The sequence below is a fragment of the Carcharhinus amblyrhynchos genome, chromosome 33 (genome assembly GCF_965287045.1).
Source record: "Carcharhinus amblyrhynchos chromosome 33, sCarAmb.v2.hapA, whole genome shotgun sequence".
In the NCBI taxonomy this organism is placed as follows: domain Eukaryota; kingdom Metazoa; phylum Chordata; class Chondrichthyes; order Carcharhiniformes; family Carcharhinidae; genus Carcharhinus; species Carcharhinus amblyrhynchos.
This window is the reverse complement of record NC_137356.1, coordinates 16,180,770-16,199,741: the sequence shown is the minus strand read 5'-3', so window position 1 is coordinate 16,199,741 and position 18,972 is coordinate 16,180,770. Positions and strand designations below refer to the sequence as shown.

General features: G+C 49.9%; 1 protein-coding gene and 1 pseudogene across 1 annotated transcript in view; one reads left to right on the top strand and one right to left on the bottom strand.

Annotated features, from left to right (window-relative positions):
• Window positions 1-10,285: 10,285 nt before the first annotated feature.
• On the bottom strand, window positions 10,286-11,165 carry LOC145361098 (steroid receptor RNA activator 1-like; annotated as a pseudogene).
• A 6,396-nt stretch (window positions 11,166-17,561) lies between these two features.
• The window catches only part of lpar2a (lysophosphatidic acid receptor 2a), a 61,746-nt gene continuing 60,335 nt past the window's right edge, over window positions 17,562-18,972 (top strand). Inside the window, exon 1 of the mRNA XM_080216518.1 lies at window positions 17,562-17,724. The gene's annotated coding sequence lies outside the window, so the exon portion shown is untranslated. The remainder of the gene's footprint in view (window positions 17,725-18,972) is intronic.

The following is an 18,972-nucleotide window of genomic DNA, read 5'->3' as shown; positions in this document are numbered from 1 at the left end:
TGGATTAGTCATCGGAATCAGTCACAGCTCCGCACTGCTGGAGCTGCCACCTCAGGAATGGTCTTCCTCTCTTGTGTTGGACAAGGATTGGTTTGAGAAAGTCTGGCCAAGTGCGGGGGAGCCGGTGTGTACCAGTGAGGCTGGTGTGTGTCAATGAGGCTGGTGTGTACCAGCAAGACCTGTGTGTACCAATGAAGTTAGAACATAGAACATTCCAGCGCAGTACAGGCCCTTCAGCCCTCGATGTTGTGCCGACCAGTGGAACCAATCTAATGACCCTCTAACCTAAACTATTCCAATGTTATCCATATGCCTATCCACTGACCATTTGAACGCCCTTAAAGTTGGCGAGTCCACAACTGCTGCAGGCAGGCCATTCCACACCCTTACTACCCTCTGAGTAAAGAACCTACCTCTGACATCCGTCCTATAATTACCACCCCTTAATTTATAGCTATGTCCCCTCGTGTTAGCCATCACCATCCGAGGAAAAAGGCTCTCACTGTCCACCCTATCTAATCCTCTGATCATCTCGTATGCCTCAATTAGGTCACCTCGTAACCTTCTCTCTAACGAAGATAACCTCAAGTCCCTCAGCCTTTCCTCATAAGACCTTCCCACCATACCGGGCAACATCCTGGTAAACCTCCTCTGCACCCTTTCCAATGCCTCCACATCTTTCTTATAATGCGGCGACCAGAACTGTACGCAATACTCCAAGTGTGGCCGCACCAGAGTTTTGTACAGTTGCAACATGATGTCATCCGAAATTCAATCCCTCTACCAATTAAAGCTAACACACCATACGCCTTCTTAACAACCTTATCAACCTGGGTGCCAACTTTCAGGGATCTATGCACACGTACACCGAGATCTCTCTCTGCTCGTCAACACTACTAAGAGTCCTTCCATTAGCCCTGTATTCTGTACTCCTGTTACTCCTTCCAAAGTGAATCACCTCACACTTTTCCACATTAAACTCCATTTGCCACCTCTCAGTCCAGCTCTGCAGCTTATATATGTCCCTCTGCAAACTGTAACATCCATCCTCACTGTCTACAACTCCTCCGACTTTGGTGTCGTCAGCAAATTTACTAACCCATCCTTCTACACCCTCATCTCGGTCATTTATAAAAATGACAAACAGCAGTGGCCCCAAAACAGATCCTTGAGGTACACCACTTGTAACTGCACTCCAGGTTGAATATTTCCCATCAACCACCACCCTCTGTCTTCTATCAGCTCGCCAATTCCTGATCCAAACTGCTAAATCACCCTCAATCCCACGCATCTGCATTTTCTGCAGTTGGTGTATACTAGCAAGACCTGTGTGTACCAGTGAAATTGGTGAATACCAGCAAGGCCAGTGTTTGCCATTGAGGCCGGTGTATACTAGCAAGGTCGGTGTGTGCCAGTGGAGCCTAGCCGTCCACCTCCAGTCACTCCTAGTGCCTGTCGGTTCTGTAAATGCCTGGGGCAAGCACTGCCACTCTTCATAGGAACAGGAAGAGAGCCATTCAGCCCCTCAAACCTGCTTCGCCACTCAATCTGACCCAGGCTGCTTTGCCATTGTTCAAGAATCCTTGCCACCTTGACCCAACATAACATCTCTGTTTTAAATTTTTAAAATTGAAACCAGCCCCCCTCACCACCCCCCCCCAACCCCCATCTCAGCAGCTTAATGGGGGGACATTTACATTCCCCTGTATGTGAAGAACGGCCTTTGCCGCAGAATGGCCGACTCCACATTTAAAGTTAGTCTGTTTGAATGTTGGTGCCACTATTTACCTGGGATTAACTTCCTACCAAAGTTGCACTGTCTCTCAGGCCACCTAGTCCCACCTTTGTTGTATCATCTGACTTTGTCTCTGTCTCATCTCATCAAGTAGTCTCAAAACACCAGGTTAAAGTCCGACAGGTTTATTTGATAGCACGAGCTTTCAGAGCGCTGCCCCTTCATCAGCTGAGAGGGAGTTGTGTTCACAAACAGGGCATATACAGACACAAACTCAATTTACAAGATAATGGCTGGAATGCGAACCTTTACAGCTAATCAAGTCTTAAAGGTACAGACAATGTGAGTGGAGATAGCATTAAGCACAGGTTAAAGAGATGTGTATTGTCTCCAGATAGGACAGTTAGTGAGATTTTGCAAGTCCAGGCAAGTCATGGGGGTTACAGATAGTGCGACATGAACCCAAGATCCCGGTTGAGACTGTCCTCATGTGTGCGGAACTTGGCTATCAGTCTCTGCTCAGCGACTCTGCGCTGTCGTGTGTCATGAAGGCCGCCTTGGAGAATGCTTACCTGAAGATCAGAGGCCGAATGCCCATGACCACTGAAGTGTTCCCTGACAGGAAGGGAGCAATCTTGCCTGGTGATTGTCGAGCGGTGTTCATTCATCCGTTGTCGTAATGTCTGCATGGTCTCACCAGTGTACCAAGCCTCAGAACATCCTTTCCTGCAGTGTATCAGGTAGACAACGTTTGCCGAGTTGCAAGAGTATGTACCGTGCCTGGTGGATGGTGTTCTCATGTGAGATGATGGCAACCATGTTGATGATCCGGCATGTCTTACAGAGGTTGCTGCGGCAGCGTTGTGTGGTGTTGTGGTCACTGTTCTCCTGAACCGGCACATCTTACAGAGGTTGCTGTGGCAGCGTTGTGTGGTATTGTGGTCACTGTTCTCCTGAAGGCTGGGTAGTTTGCTGCAAACAATTGTCTGTTTGAGGTTGTGCAGTTGTTTGAAGTCAAGAAGTGGAGGTGTGGGGATGGCCTTGGCAAGATGTTCGTCTTCATCGATGACATGTTGAAGACTCCGGAGAAGATGTCGTAGCTTCCCCGCTCCGGGGAAGTACCGGATGACGAAGGGTGTCCTGTCCGCCGTGTCCCGTGTTTGTCTTCTGAGGAGGTCAGTGCAGTTTCTGAAGAGGTCGGTGCTGACCTCCACAGTGGACAGAGTACCCTTCATCGTCCAGTACTTCCCTGGAGCGGGGAAGCTACGACGTCTTCTCCGGGGTCTTCAACAAATCATCGATGAAGACAAACATCTCGCCAGGGCCATTCCCACACCCCCACTTCTTGCCTTCAAACAACTGCACAACCTCAAACAGACCATTGCTCGCAGCAAAGTACCCAGCCTCAGAAGAACAGTGACCACAACACCACACAACCCTGCCACAGCAACCTCTGCAAGACATGCCAGATTATCGACATGGATGCCATCATCTCACGTGAAAACACCATCCACCAGGTACACGGTACATGCTCTTGCAACTCGGCCAACGTTGTCTACCTGATACACTGCAGGAAAGGATGTCCCGCGACTTGGTACATTGGGGAGATCATGCAGATGTTACGACAACGAATGAATGAACACCACTCGACAATCACAAGGAAGGAGTGTTCCCTTCCAGTGTGAATGCAGTCACGGGCATTCGGCCTCTGATCTTCGGGTAAACGTTCTCCAAGGCGGCCTTCACGACACACAACAGCGCGGAGTTGCTGAGCAGAGACGGATAGCCAAGTTCCCCACACATGAGGACGCCTCAGGCAGGATCTTGGGTTCATGTCACACTATCTGTAACCCCCGTGACTTGCCTGGACTTGCAAAATCTCACTAACTGTCCTGACTGGAGACAATACACATCTCTTTAACCTGTGCTTAACCCTCTCTCCACTCACATTGTCTGTACCTTTAAGACTTGATTATCTGTAAAGACTCGCATTCCAACCATTATCTTGTAAATGGAGTTTGTGTCTATACATGCTCTGTTTGTGAAACACAACTCCCAGTCATCTGATGAAGGAGCCTGAGCCTCCAAAAGCTTGTGCTAAATAAACCTGTTGAACTTTAATCTGAAGTTGTGAGACTTCTTACTGTGCTTACCCCAGTCCATTGCCGGCATCTCCACATCATCTCATCAAGCCCTTGTCACCTCCAGAATAAACTGTTCCAACGCATTCCTGGCTGTTCCCCCACGTTCAACCCTTCTTAACCCAGCTTGCAGGTGCAGCAGGTGGTCAGGAAGGCTAATGGGATGCTGGCCTTCATAGCGAGGGGGATTGAATATAAAAGTAGGGAGGTCTTGCTGTGGCTATATAGGGCATTGGTGAGGCCGCAGCTGGAGTACTGTGTGCAGTTTTGGGCGCCGTACTTACGCAAGGATATTTTGGCCTTGGAGGGAGTGCAGAGGAGGTTTACTAGGCTGATGCCAGAGTTGAGGGGGTTGAGCTATGAGGAGAGGCTGAATAAACTAGGCTTGTACTCGTTAGAGTTTAGAAGAATGAGGGGAGATCTCATTGAGACGTATAAGATGATGAATGGGATGGATAGGATAGAGGTGGAGAGACTCTTCCTGCTCAGAAAGGACAGTAGGACTAGGGGGCACAGCCTCAAGATAAAGGGGGGGCGGTTTAGAACAGAGTTGAGGAAGAACCTCTTCACTCAAAGGGTGGTGAATCTCTGGAATTCTCTGCCCGTTGAAGTGGTGGAGGCTACCTCGCTAAATATTTTTAAGAAGCGGGTTGATGGGTTTTTGATAAGAGAGGGGATTAAGGATTATGGGGAGAGGGCGGGAATGTGGAACTGAGCCACGACAGATCAGCCATGATCTTATTGAATGGCGGGGCAGGCTTGAAGGGCCAGATGGCCTACTCCTGCTCCTATTTCTTATGTTCTTATGTTCTTATTGAGGACATCCAAAACTCTGCTGGCCGTGTCTTAATCCACGGCACGCCCCGTCCCCCATCACCCCATGTACTCACTGACCCACATTGGTTACCAGTCAAGCAACATCTTGATTTTTTTTATTTATTAGTGTCACAAATAGGCTTACATTAACACTGCAATGAAGTTACTGTGAAAATCCTCTAGTCGCCACACTCCGGCGCCTGTTCGGGTACACTGAGGGAGAATTTAGCATGGCCAATGCACCCTAACCAGCACATCTTTCAGACTGTGGGAGGAAACTGGAGCACCCGGAGGAAACCCATGCAGACACGGGGAGAACATGCAAACTCCACACAGACAGTGACCCTTACTGGAAATCGAACGCGGGTCCCTGAAGCTGTGAGGCAGCACTGCCAACCACTGTGCCAACATTCAAGCCTTGTATTCAAACCCCTCCATGGCCGTGCCCACCCCTCCCTCTCTACCTCCCTCCATCCCTCCCTGTCTCCAACCATCCTCTGCACTGCTCTAGTTCTGGCTTTATTTGAAACATAAGAACATAAGAAATAGGAGCAGGAGTAGGCCATCTGGCCCTTCGAGCCTGCCCCGCCATTCAATAAGATCATGGCTGATCTGTCGTGGCTCAGTTCCACTTTCCCGCCCTCTCCCCATAACCCTTAATCCCCTCTCTTATCAAAAACCCATCAACCCGCTTCTTAAAAATATTTAGCGGGGCAGCCTCCACCACTTCAACGGGCAGAGAATTCCAGATATTCACCACCCTTTGAGTGAAGAAGTTCCTCCTCAACTCCGTTCTAAACCGCCCCCCCTTTATCTTGAGGCTGTGCCCCCTAGTCCTACTGTCTTTTTTGAGCAGGAAGAGTCTCTCCACCTCTATCCTATCCATCCCATTCATCATCTTATACGTCTCAATGAGATCTCCCCTCATTCTTCTAAACTCTAACGAGTACAAGCCTAGTTTATTCAGCCTCTCCTCATAGCTCAACCCCCTCAACTCCGGTATCAGCCTAGTAAACCTCCTCTGCACTCCCTCCAAGGCCAAAATATCCTTGCGCAGGTGCGGCGCCCAAAACTGCACACAGTACTCCAGCTGCGGCCTCACCAATGCCCTATACAGCTGCAGCAAGACCTCCCTACTTTTATATTCAATCCCCCTCGCTATGAAGGCCAGCATCCCATTCGCCTTCCTGACCACCTGCTGCACCTGCAGGCTGGGTTTTTGCGACTCATGCACAAGGACCCCGAGGTCCCTCTGCACCGTCGCCTGCTGCAGTTTTTCGCCATGTAAGTAATAGTCCTTCCTACCATTCTTCCTACCAAAGTGGACCACCTCACACTTGCCAACATTAAATTCCATTTGCCATTTCCTGGCCCATTCGCCCAGCCTATCTAGATCCTTCTGCAGACTCTCCACACCCTCCGCACAATTTGCCTTTCCCCCAATCTTGGTGTCATCAGCAAATTTCGACACCCTACACTCGGTTCCCTCCTCCAGATCATCTATATAAATGGTAAATAGCTGAGGCCCCAGCACCGACCCCTGGGGCACCCCACTAGTCACCAACCGCCAATCCGAATAGCACCCATTGACCCCCAACATTGCCAATAATTTAGTCACTTGCTCTTTGGCTGTGCCATCAGCTACCTCAGCACCCTAGCCCAGGAATTCTCACCTCTCTACCTCACTGTTCCCCTGTAAGACACTCCTCAAAACCCACCTTTCTGACCCAGCTTTTGGTCATCTGACCTAATATCCTCTCATGTACCTCTGCCACATAGGAAGCATTCTTTCTGTCTGGAAGCAATACACATCTCTTTAACCTGTGTTTAACCCTCTCTCCACTCACAGTGTCTGTACCTTTAAGACTTGATTACCTGCACTCCAACCATTATCTTGTAATTGAGCCTGTGTCTGTATGTGCTCTGTTTGTGAACCCAACTCTCCTGCTGAAGGGTCAGCACTCCGAAAGCTCGTGATACCAAAATAAACCTGTTGGACTCTAACCCGATGTGAGACTTCTTACTGTATCACAGCTTGGTATGGGCCCCTGCTCTGCCCAAGACCTCAAGAAGCTACAAAGAGTCGTGAATGGAGCCCAATCCATCACGCAAACCAGCCTCCCATCCATTGATTCTGTCTACAATTCCCACTGTCTTGGAAAAGCAGCCAGCATAATCAAGGACCCTGGACATTCTCTCTTCCACCTTCCATCGGGAAAAAGATGCGGAAATCTGAGGTCACGTACCAGCCGACTCGAGAACAGCTTCTTCCCTGCTGTCGTCAGACTTTTGAATGGACCCACCTTGCATTAAGTTGATCTTTCTCTACACCCTAGCTATGACTGTAACACTACACTCTGCGCCCTCTCATTTCCTTCTCTATGAACGGGAGGCTGTGTATGTGTAGCGCACAAGAAACAATACTTTTCACTGTACACTAATACACGCGACAATGATAAATCAAAGTTTTCTAATGCGCCGGTGAAATCCCTCAGCATGTTTCATCTCATTAAAGGCGCCATCTAATTAATTATACTCTGTTCTTGTGCTCCCTTGTTCTGTTAGAACTCTTAGCAGAGGAAATAGTTTCTTTCAACCACATCAACTTTTTCAATCATCTTAATCATCTCCGTCAACTACCCTCCCCCCCCACCCCTCACCCCCATGTACCTGAGGGAATGCAGAGCTCAGTTTCTCTCATCAACTCTTTCATTTAACCCCTTTGGCTTTTCTGTTGCTTTTTTATTCATTTGTTGGATGTGGGTATTGCTGGCTAGGCCTGGCATTTCTTACCCATTGCCCCTTGAGAAGACGCTGGTGAACTGCCTTCTTAAGCCACTGTGGTTCACACGGTGGCACAGTGGTTGGCATTACCGCCTCACAGTGCCAGGGACCCGGGCTCGATTCCCGGCTTGGGTCACTGTCAGTGCGGAGTTTATATGTTCTCCCCATGTCTGCGTGGGTTTCCTCCGGGTGCTCCGGTTTTCTCCCACAGTCCGAAAGAAGTGCTGGCTAGGGTGCATTGGCCGTGCTAAATTCTCCCTCAGACAGGCACTGGAGTGTGGCGACTAGGGGATTTTCACAGTAACTTCATTGCAGTGTTAATGTAAGCCTCACTTGTGATACTAATAAAATAAACTTCAGCAACTTGGTGTAGGTACACCCACAGTGCTGTTAGGGAGGGAGCTCCTGGATCTCCTAGATCTACTACTCAGAAAGGACAGTAGGACTAGGGGGCACAGCCTCAAGATAAAGGGGCGGTTTAGAACGGAGTTGAGGAGGAACTTCTTCACTCAAAGGGTGGTGAATCTCTGGAATTCTCTGCCCATTGAAGTGGTGGAGGCTGCCTCGCTAAATATTTTTAAGACGTGGGTTGATGGGTTTTTGATAAGCGAGGGGATTAAGGATTATGGGGAGAGGGCGGGAATGTGGAACTGAACCGCAACAGATCAGCCATGATCTTATTGAATGGCGGGGCAGGCTCGAAGGGCTAGATGGCCTACTCCTGCTCCTATTTCTTATGTTCTTACGTTCTTATCTCGACCCAGCGACAGTGAAGGAACAGTCGATTTATTTCCAAGTGAGCGACTCGGAGGGGAACTCCAGGTGGTGGTGTTCCCCATGTGCCTGCTGCCCTTGTTCTTCTAGATGGTCAAGGTCATGGATTTGGAAGGTGCTGCCTAAGGAGCCTTAGCCGGTTCAGACCCTTGGGTTCCAGCTGTGAGAGTGGTGGTGGGGGGGGGCGGGGGGGGGTGAGGCGGGGGGGTTCCCAGGGCTTGGGGAATGAATGCCCTAATGATGTCTAGGTTGATGCATTTCTCAATGCAGTGCTGAGCTGTACAGAGATGGAACTTTCAGAGGAGTTTGTAATTGGTATGGGAGAGGGTGTTTGGGAATCAGTGGCCCCCTCACTAATCTACTGTCCACCTCCCTAACCCCCTCCCTCCTTCAAAACTGGACCAAATATCTTGGTGGTGATGCCCTTTCGAGTTGAATAGCCGCACTCAGTTCTGCATGAGAAATGGCCACATGGCAGAGGTCTTTGGCTATGAGACTTGCAGCCCCGGAGGGGAGAGAGAGTGAGCTGGGGGAGGTCGAAGTGAACTTGAGCAGGGGGGGGAAACAATTCCCACTTCTCCAGCTCCCAGCCAAAGCCACCCCCACGCTCTCCTACTGCTCCTTCCACAAGGTTTGGATCTGGCTGCTGGGCTAGCAGGCTGCCCGGGGCAGATCAGAGTCCGACTTTCGTGATCCCAGCCGGAGCTGCAAACTCACTCCAACAACTTGCATTTATATAGCGCCTCTGTTGCAGGCATGATGGGCTGAATGGCCTCCCTATGCACTGTAGGGATTGGAATGGCTGGATACTGCAAAGGCAATGAGCCCTGATAATATTCCGGCAATAACACTGAAGACTTGTGCTCCAGAACTTGCCGCCCCCCTAGCCAAGCTCTTCCAGGATAGTTACAACACTGACATCTACCCAACAAGGTGGAAAATTGCCCAGGTACATCCTGTACATAACAAGGACAAATCCAACCCACCAATTACTGCCTCATCAATCTCCTCTCAATTGTCAACAAAGTGATAGAAGGGGTCATCAGTGGCCTTCCTTTTGTCATAAGGTCAGAAGTGGGGATGTTCACCAGTGATTGCACAATGTTCTGAATCATTCGCCACTCCTCAGATACTAAAGCAGTCCATGTCCAAACGCAACAAGATCTGGACAATATCCAGGCTTGGGCTGACAAGTGGCAAATAACACTCGTGCCACACAAGTGTGAGGCAACGTCCATCACCAACAAAAGGGACTCTAACCAGCCCCCCTTGGCCATAAGCCAAGGAGCGGCACAGTGGTTAGCACTGCTGCCTCACAGCACAGGGACCCAGGTTCGATTCCGGGTCTGGGGTCACTGACTGTGTGGAGTTTGCACGTTCTCCCCCAGTCTGCGTGGATTTCCTCCGGGTGCTCCAGTTTCCTCCCACAGTCCAAAGATGTACGGGTTAGTTGGATTGGCCATGATGAATTAACCCTAGTGTCAGGGGGACTAGCTGGGTAAATGCATGGGGTTATGGGGATAGGGCTTGTGTGGGATTGTGGTTGGTGCAGACTCAGTGGGCCGAATAGGCTCCTTCTGCACTGCAGGATTGTATGGATTTTATGATTTTCACAGCACTAGGGACCCGAGTTTGATTCCTGGCTTGGGTCACTGTCTGTGGGGTGTTTGCATGTTCTCCCTGTGTCTGCATGGGTTTCCTCCGGGTGTTCCGGTTTCCTCCCACAGTCCGAAAGACATGCTGGTTAGATGCATGAGCCATTCTAAGTTATCCCTTGGTTTACCCCAACAGGGGCCAGATTGTGGTGACTGGGGGATTTTCACATTAACTTCATTGCAGTGTTAATGTAAGCCTGTTTGTGACAAAAGTAAATAAATAGCCATATTAATACTGTGGCTACCAGAGTAGGTCAGAGACTGGGAATCCTGTGGTAATAACTCACCTCCTGACTCCCCAAAGCCTGTCTACAAGGCACAAGTCAGGAGTGTGATGGAATACTCCCCACTTGCCTGGATGAGTGCAGCTCCAACAACACTCAAGTAAGGCCAGATGGTAGATTTTTGGATTCAGCAATGAGGCGTTTCACTCCGACCATCCACTGCCCCACTTCATTCACATGGTCCACCATCAAAGATCTGTGGATTTCATCAGCAGAATCCCAGTTGCAGCGCTCGCTTCCTAGTGGTATGGATAGTTTTCCTGATTGCCACATCGCCTGGAGCATTAACAGCCTTCTGCCAGTGTCATCACAAACCTTGTTCTGGGTGGGATTGTGGTCGGCGCAGAAAGAGGCCCTTCGGCCCATCGGGTCTGCACCGACCACAATCCCACCCAGGCCCTACCCCCATATCCCGACATATTTTACCCGCTAACCCCTCTAACCTAAGCATCTCAGGACACTCAGGGGCAATTTTAGCACGGCCAACCAACCTAACCTGCACATCTTTGGACTGTGGGAGGAAACCGGAGCACCCCGGGGAAACCCACGCAGACACGGGGAGAATGTGCAAACTCCACAGACAGTGACCGGAGCCGGGAATCAAACCCGGGTCCCTGGAGCTATGAGGCAGCAGTGCTAACCCACTGTGCTACCATGCCGCCCATTCAATGGAGTTAAAACATCTTCCACATTTACTTCACAATCAGGTGTAACTGCTGCACTTTGCGCTGGTTTATAAATGCTGGACAGGCCAGATTGCTTTGGAGGTGGTGGCATCTTCACAGAGGCTCCTGAAGAACCTGCAGGAGGGATTCCAGCTGGTCTACAAACTTTTGGTTTGAGGTAGTGGTAACCTCTTAGTGAGAAAATGTTTCCTGGGACCAGTCTGCGCTTGTGTCTGCAAACCACCTGAAAACTGAGGAGGATCATTCCAGCCTCACTCCTGGTTTCCTGGTCTGACAAAGAGATCTGACATTACACAGAACATAGAAAGCTACAGCACAAAAGGCCTTTCGGCCCATAAGTTGTGCTGATCGTATCCCTACCTACCAAGCCTACCTATAACCCTCAATCCCATTAAATCCCATGTACTCATCCAGAAGTCTCTTAAAAGACCCCAGAGAGTTCGCCTCCACCACCACCAACGGCAGCTGATTCCACTCACCCACCACCCTCTGAGTGAAAAACTTACCCCTGACATCTCCTCTGTACCTGCTCCCCAGCACCTTAAACCTGTGTCCTCTCGTAGCGACCATTTCAGCCCTGGGAAATAGCCTCCGAGAATCCACCCTATCTATACCTCTCAACATCTTATAAACCTCTGTCAGGTCACCTCTCATCCTTCGTCTCTCCAGGGAGAAAAGACCGAGCTCCCTCAACCTATCTTCATAAGGCATGCCTCCCAATCCAGGCAACATCCTTGTCAATCTCCTCCGCACCTTTCAATAGCTTCCACATCCTTCTTGTAATGAGGCGAGCGGGTAGTGTAGACAGAGTCAATGGATGGGAGGCTGGTTTGTGTGGTGGATTGGGCTACTACCTTTTGTAGTTTTTGTAGGGAGGTGGGATGCAGTTTTGAGGTTATTCTCAGATCAGCCATGATCGTATTAAGTGGCAGAGCGGACTTGAGGGGCTGAATGGCCTACTCCTGCTCCTTGATGACATCCCTTGCCCTGCTGGCTTCCACCCTGGGGTTCTATGGTAGGTGGCTGCAGAGGAAGTGGGTGGACTGATTGTGATCTTTCAAAGTTCCCTACATTCTAGAACTTGTAAATGTTGGTGCTGAGAGAGGTTCGGGTTTCCTGCTACGAGATACTCAGAGAGTTGTGGCATCTAGATGCAGCAAGCAGTTAGGAAGGCAGATGGCACATTGGCTGTGATTTCAGGGGGGGATGGGACTGGGTGCAGGAGGAATGGCCTTTGGTTACAACTGGACCTGATTTTGGTGAGACCCTACCTGGAGCACTGTCTCTGGTTTTGATCCACATTCCTAAGGAAGGATTGCCTTGGAGGTGGCACGGTGAGTTGGTTTAGCTTAGTTGGCTTTACGGTTAGTTTGCGATGCAGAGCGATGGCAACAGCGCACATTCAGTTCCTGTACCGGCTGAGGTTACTCAGCCTTGCCCCTCGCCTGAGATGCGGTGATCCTCAGGTTAAATCACCACAGCCGGCTCTCCCTCTCAAAGAGTGGCAGCAGCTGGTGATACTGGCTTTTTATCATAGAAATAGAATCATAGAAACCCAACAGTGCAGGAGGAGGCCACTCGGCCCATCGAGTCTGCACGGACCACAATCCCACCCAGGCCCTGCCCCCATATCCCTACATATTTACCTGCCAACCCCTCTAACCTAAGCATCTCAGGACTCTTAAGGGGCAATTTTTTTTTAGCATGGCCAATCAACCTAACCCACACATCTTTCGGACTGCGGGAGGAAATGGGAGCACCCAGAGGAAACCCACGCAGACACGAGGAGAATATGCAAACTCCACACAGACAGTGACCGGAGCCGGGAATCGAACCCTGTACCCTGGAGCTGTGAAGCAGCAGTGCTAACCACTGTGCTACCGTGCTGCCCAATCCCTGGGCTTGTCCGGGATGGCTCGTCCTATGGCGAAGGTTCACCCGATTTGTTCTTGGGTTGGGAAGGTTAAGAGCGATTCTCCCAAAAGAAAAATACAAAGTGCCAAATTCGCGTAAAAATCGGGACTAACTTGAGCTGATTTTTCTTTTAAGTGGGATTTTTCAAAATTAATCTCCCGTATTCTGAGCACAGCAGAGTGCCTCAGAGAGAGTCAGTGGACAGGGCCTATTCCCGCTGGACAGGGCGGCAGGATAGTGTTCTATCAGCACGGAGATCGATGTATGTGCAGTAGCCCTGCACTATTGGCCTCCCAATCATTGGCTAGCCCCCTCCATGACCCCATATTGCTGTCCTTGCTGATCCCTCCCAGATCTATCCGGGCCAGCTCTGATGTCTCCCCCCCACCTCCCACCATCTCCAATCACCCCATTGCTCCCCACCCCTCCCCCCCCTCAATATCACCCCCTTCCACCCAGATGGCCAGCCCCCGACTACCCACTTCTCTCCCTCTGCCCACGAGCCACCAATCCCAAAAGCAGAGACACCCATCCCCAATAAGCCCCACCCTCAGGCCCTGCCTCCAATGGGCCCCACCTCCTTTTGGCTCCACCTTCCTTGGCACTGCCAGATGCCCAAGGTAAAGTACCAAGGTGCCCCTTTTGGTGTTAACCAGTTTGTTCTGTGGGCAGTGCCAGAGGACCAGGTTGGCAGCGCCAGGCTGGAAATGCACAGGGTGCATTCCCTTTATCCCTGACCTCCTGGGGGGGTGGGGGCCTCCATGGGCTTTATTCCCTCCAGCAGGGTTGGGCCTCCAGCTCCCTGTTAGTGGGGCAGTGTAAACCCCACTGGAGTGAAATACTCCTGCAGCAGCGGGGAAAGGCTCACGAGCCAGGAGACTTCAGTCTCGGGCCCTTGAATAGGAGTGAAATGGGAATTTCAGTATTTAAATTAGCTGTGCGCTAATCTCTGGCGCAGAGCTAATGACTGTGAAAATTCTGTCCCCGGAGATACGTGGAGGGCGTGAAGTCACTGACACCTTGATAATCCATGATTAAGGACTGTATAGCGGAGCATTTAGAAAGCAGTGGCAGGATCAGACAGAGGCAGCGAAGGGGAAATCATGCTTGACAAATCTATTGGAATTCTTTGAAGATGTAATGAGTAGAGTTGACAAGGGGGAGCCAGTCAATGTGGTATATTTGGACTTTCAGAAAGCATTTGATAAAGTCCCCGTATAAGAGATTATCGTGGAAGTGCATGGGATTGGGGAGAGTGCATTGAGATGGATAGAAAACTGGTTGGCAGAGAGGAAATAAAGAGTATAAATTAATGGGTGCTTTACAAATTGGCAGGCAGTGACTAGTGGGGTGCCACAGGGATCGGTGCTGGGACTCCAGCTATTCACAATATATATTAATGATTTGGATGAGGGAACAAAATGTAACATCTCAAAGTTTGCAGATGACACCACGTTGAATGGGAGAGTGAACTGTGACGAGGATACAGAGATCCAAAGATGTGCGGGTTAGGTTGATTGGCCATGCTAAGAAATTGCCCCTTAGTGTCCCGGGATGTGTAGGTTAGAGGGATTAGTGGGTATAATATGTAGGGATATGGGGGTAGGGCCTGGGTGGGATTGTGTTCGGTGCAGACTCAATGGGCCGAAGGGCCTCTTTCTGCACTGTAGGGTTCTACGATCTGTGATCTATGGTCCTTCAGGTTGGGTGTGTGGGCAAATCAATGGCAGATGCAGTATAATTTGGATAAATGTGAGGTTGGAAGCAAAAACAAGGTGGCAGATTACTGCCTGAATGGCTGTAAATTGGGAGAGGGGAGTGTGCAGAGGGACCTGGGTGTCCTTGTGCACCAGTCGCTGAAGGTAAGCATGCAGATGCAGCAGGTGGTAAAGAAGGCAGATGGCATGTTGGCCTTCATTGCGAGAGGTTTCGAGTACAGGAGCAGGGATGTGTTGTTGCAATTATACAGAGCCTTGGTGAGGCCACACCTAGAGTATTGTGTGCAGTTTTGGTCCCCTTTTCCGAGGAAGGATGTTCTTGCTTTTGAGGGAAAGTTTACCAGGCTGATTCCGGGGATGGCGGGACTCATGTATGAGGAGACGTTGACTAGGTTAGGATTGTTTTCACTGGAGTTCAGGAGAGTGAGGGGGGGAATCTCATAGAGACTGATAAAATTCTAACAGGACTAGACAGGGTAGATGCAGGGAGGATGTTCCTGATGGAGGGGGGAGTTCAGAACCAGGGGTCACAGTCTGAGGATTCGGCGTAGATCATTTAGGACGGAGATGAGAAGACATTTCTTCACCCAGAGAGTGGTGAGCCTGCGGAATTCATTACCGCAGGAACTAGTTGATGCCAAAACATTGAATGTATTCAAGAGGCGGCTGAATACAGCACTTGGGACAAATGGGATTATAGGTTATGGGGAGAAAGCAGGATGAGGCTATTGAGTTGGATGATCAGCCATGATCATGATGAATGGGACAGAGCAGGCTCGAAGGGCCAAATGGCCTCCTCCTGCTCCTATCTTCTATATTTCTTTGTTTTAGTTGTTGTCCGGTTTAAAACCACACTGGTTGATGGGTGGAGAGCAGGCAGCCTCCAGAGCTTGTTAAACCATTCCGTTAGATCATGGGTCATCTGTATCTTTCACCATGCACTTTGACTCCATAAAATGATAGGCCATTAACTTAATGAGCATTCAGCACGCTTTGTGGGCGAGCGTTCCCCCTCTCTATCAGTCCTTGTGCAGCAATTTTTCCAACTTTTCTCCTATACGAATGCCTCTGTTTTTCCAGCTATACTCCCCTTCGTTAGCCCGCTTCTCCTAGACTTCTCCCGGATCAGCGACCACTGTCTCCGTCTCTAACCCATCAATTCTTTTAAACTCCCTAAAACAAAACCCTCAATCAAATCCCTCCTAAACCTTCGATATTCCAGGAAATCTCTCCTTGGGATCCAGTGACGGTCCAATGCGCCTTTGCAGGACCAAGCCCAACTCAACTTGGCTCACAGCACCAGGGACCCGGGTTCGATTCCCAGCTTGGGTCAGTGTGCAGAGTATGCACATTCTCCCCATGTCTGCATGGGTTTCCTCCCACAGACTGAAAGACGTGCTGGTTGGGTGGATTGGCCATGTTAAATTCCTTTTGGTGTCGGGGGAACTAGCTAGGGTAAATGCATGGGGTTATGGGGATAGGACCTGGGTGGGTTTGTGGTCAGTGCAGACTCGATGAGCCAAATGGCCTCCTTCCGCTCCGTAGGGATTCTGTGAACTGCCTAAAGCATGGTCGCCCGGATTCTCATTCCTGATGGGAACAAAGCCTTCACCATACAGGCTGCGGCAGGTCCTGAAGGGGGCTTAACCTCCAGCACCCCCCACAAGTCACCCACCTCCTCCAGGGACAAGCTAGGTGAATTTGATAAATGTCTGGAATGAAAAACCTAATGATGACAATGAAACCATTGTCAATGTCATAAAAATCCATCTCAGCTTTCAAAATACCCCAGGTTACGGGCAGAGGGTAAGATGTTGTTTCAGAGGGGGTCGGTGCTGACTCGATGGGCTGAATGGCCTTCTTCTGCACTGTAGGGATTCTATAAATGACCCAGCCACCCTAGCCTACTAAAACCAGCCACCCATCCATTGACTCTGTCTACGCTTCCCACTGTCTTGGAAAAACAGCCAGCATAATTAAGGACCCCACGCACCCCGGACATTCTCTCCCCCACCTTCTTCCGTCGGGAAAAAGATACAAAAGTCTGAGGTCACGTACCGACCGACTCAAGAACAGCTTCTTCCCTGCTGCTGTCAGACTTTTGAATGGACCTACCTTGCAGTAAGTTGATCTTTCTCTACACCCTACATTCTGCACTGTCTCATTTCCTTCTCTATGAATGGTATGCTTTGTCCATATAGCGCGCAAGAAATAATACTTTTCACTGTATGTTAATATGTGTGACAATAACAAATCAAACCAAATTCTGCACCTTCCCCTTCTCTATGAATGGTGTTCTCTATCTGTATAGCATGCAAGAAACAGCACTTTTCATTGTAAGCTAATAACGTGACAAAAATAAATCAAATCAAATATAGTGCGCAAGAAACAATACTTTTCACTGTATACCAATAAAGTTTTAAAAAGTTTATTTATTCGTCACAAGTAGTCTTAAGGTAACACTGCAACTAAGTTACTGTGAAAATTCCCTAGTTGCCACAGTCTGGTGCCTGTTCGGGTACACTGAGGGAGAATTTAGCATGGCCAATGTGCCTTAAGAAGATCTCACAGCCCTAAGAAGACTTCTTACTGTGTTTACCCCAGTCCAACACCGGCATCTCCCCATCAATACACCCCAACCAGCGTGTCTTTTTACTGTGGGAGGAAACCCACGCAGACATGGGGAGAACGCGCAAACTCCACGCAGACACGGGGAGAACGTGCAAACTCCACGCAGACACAGGGAGAACACGCAAACTCCACACAGACGGTAACCCAAGCCAGGAATGGCACCCGGGTCCCTGGGCGCTATGAGGCAGCGGTGCTAACCAGTGTGCCATCCCTGTGACAATAATAAATCAAATGATCTGGAATGTGATAAACTCAAGGTTGTTTCCCAAGGGAGGGGAGGGCCCTGCCATGCTAATGAAGGGGGGGGTCTCCTTGATTGGTTGCTGTTGACAGGGGGCAGGCAAAAGGGGGTGGGGTCGCAGCTCTTTGAACCACCCCCCCTCTCCCCGTACAGACAACAGCGAGTGTCTGGAAGAGGCTGTAAGTAACTTTTCCCAAAGTTTGAAACTTTTGTTTAAGCTGAGAGGAGGCAGGAAAGGGGAAAGCTTTCTACCTCCCTGAAGATGATTGCACTTGTGTTCTGAGGGGTTGGGACTTGTTGGCTGGCAGGCACAGACCGGCTGGAGAGTTCTGTCTGCAGTTTCAGGTAACCAAGTGAAGCTGATGGACGGTCAGTTTCATTCGGGACTCTTTTCTGTTTGAACTGCTCAAGTTTTATGTGAACCCTTTGTTTCTCTTTGTGTGTCTGGAATTGTTCTCCTAACAAATCAAGTGTTTCGACTTCAGCTTTCAGTTGGAGCAAAGTGAGATTACAACTTTTGCAAAGCCCGGCTGGCTCACTCTTAAAGCGGCGTCTCCAGCTACCTGGGGGAGTCCCTGTTTCATTTTGAATCTGACTGGAGTGGCGCCTTTAAGAAAGTATTGTAAAGTGGGGGGAGGGGGAATGGGGGAGGGGTAGATTGGAGTGGAATAACCCTCAGGGCTGGTATCCTGTGTCCAGGCAAATGGATTTGGACCCCTCCCCTTGCCCTAGGGCAAGAACCAACAGCCCAATGTAGAACAGATAGCCCATCCCTAGGCTCCCCTGAAGAGTGTGGGGGGTGAAGGCTGGGGCAGAGAATCTCTCTTTGTATGCTAGGGAGTTCCTGCCCCTTTACGGCCCGTGTTAACGCACTAAACAACTCCACACACACACACACACACACCCCTACTCACTTAGAGAGAGAGGACTGTCAGCCAGAGAGACAAAAGATTACCCCCACTTTCTACATTCAACTCACCCCCAGTTCCACTGTTCAACTCCTTTCCCCCCCCCCACCACCCACCCCCAGGTATAACTTCACCGGTTAGCTGGGATGAAATTATATCATTGAGCCAGTTCCATAGTGGCTGGCATTTTTGCATTAAAAGTATTGTTTTAGAATGTGTGGTGTTAACCTGCTTCCACACAGCGGTTGGGACCTGGGTTCGATTCCACCCTTGGGGGTCACTGTTTGTAGGGGGTTTGTGCATTCTTCCCGTGTCTGTGCTGGTTTCCTCTGGGTGCGCCGGTTTCCTCCCACGCTCCAAAGATGTGTGGGTTAGGTGGCTCGACTGTGCTAAATTACCCCTTTTAGTGTCAAAAGATGTGTCGGTTAGAGGGATTAGCGGGGTGAATGTATGGAGTTATGGGGATAGTGCCTGGGTGAGGTGCTCTGTCAGATAGTCAGTGCAGAATTGATGGGCTGAATGGCCTCCTGCATTGTAGGGATTCAGCGGTGATTGTTTATATTTTATTTTCCCAAAATGATGACGGGAAATGTTTGGCAGCCCTCAGTGCTGAGGGAGTGCCACAGTGTTGGGGGTGCCATCCCGAGACCCTGATTGCCCTCTCTGGTCCATTGCTGCTATCTCA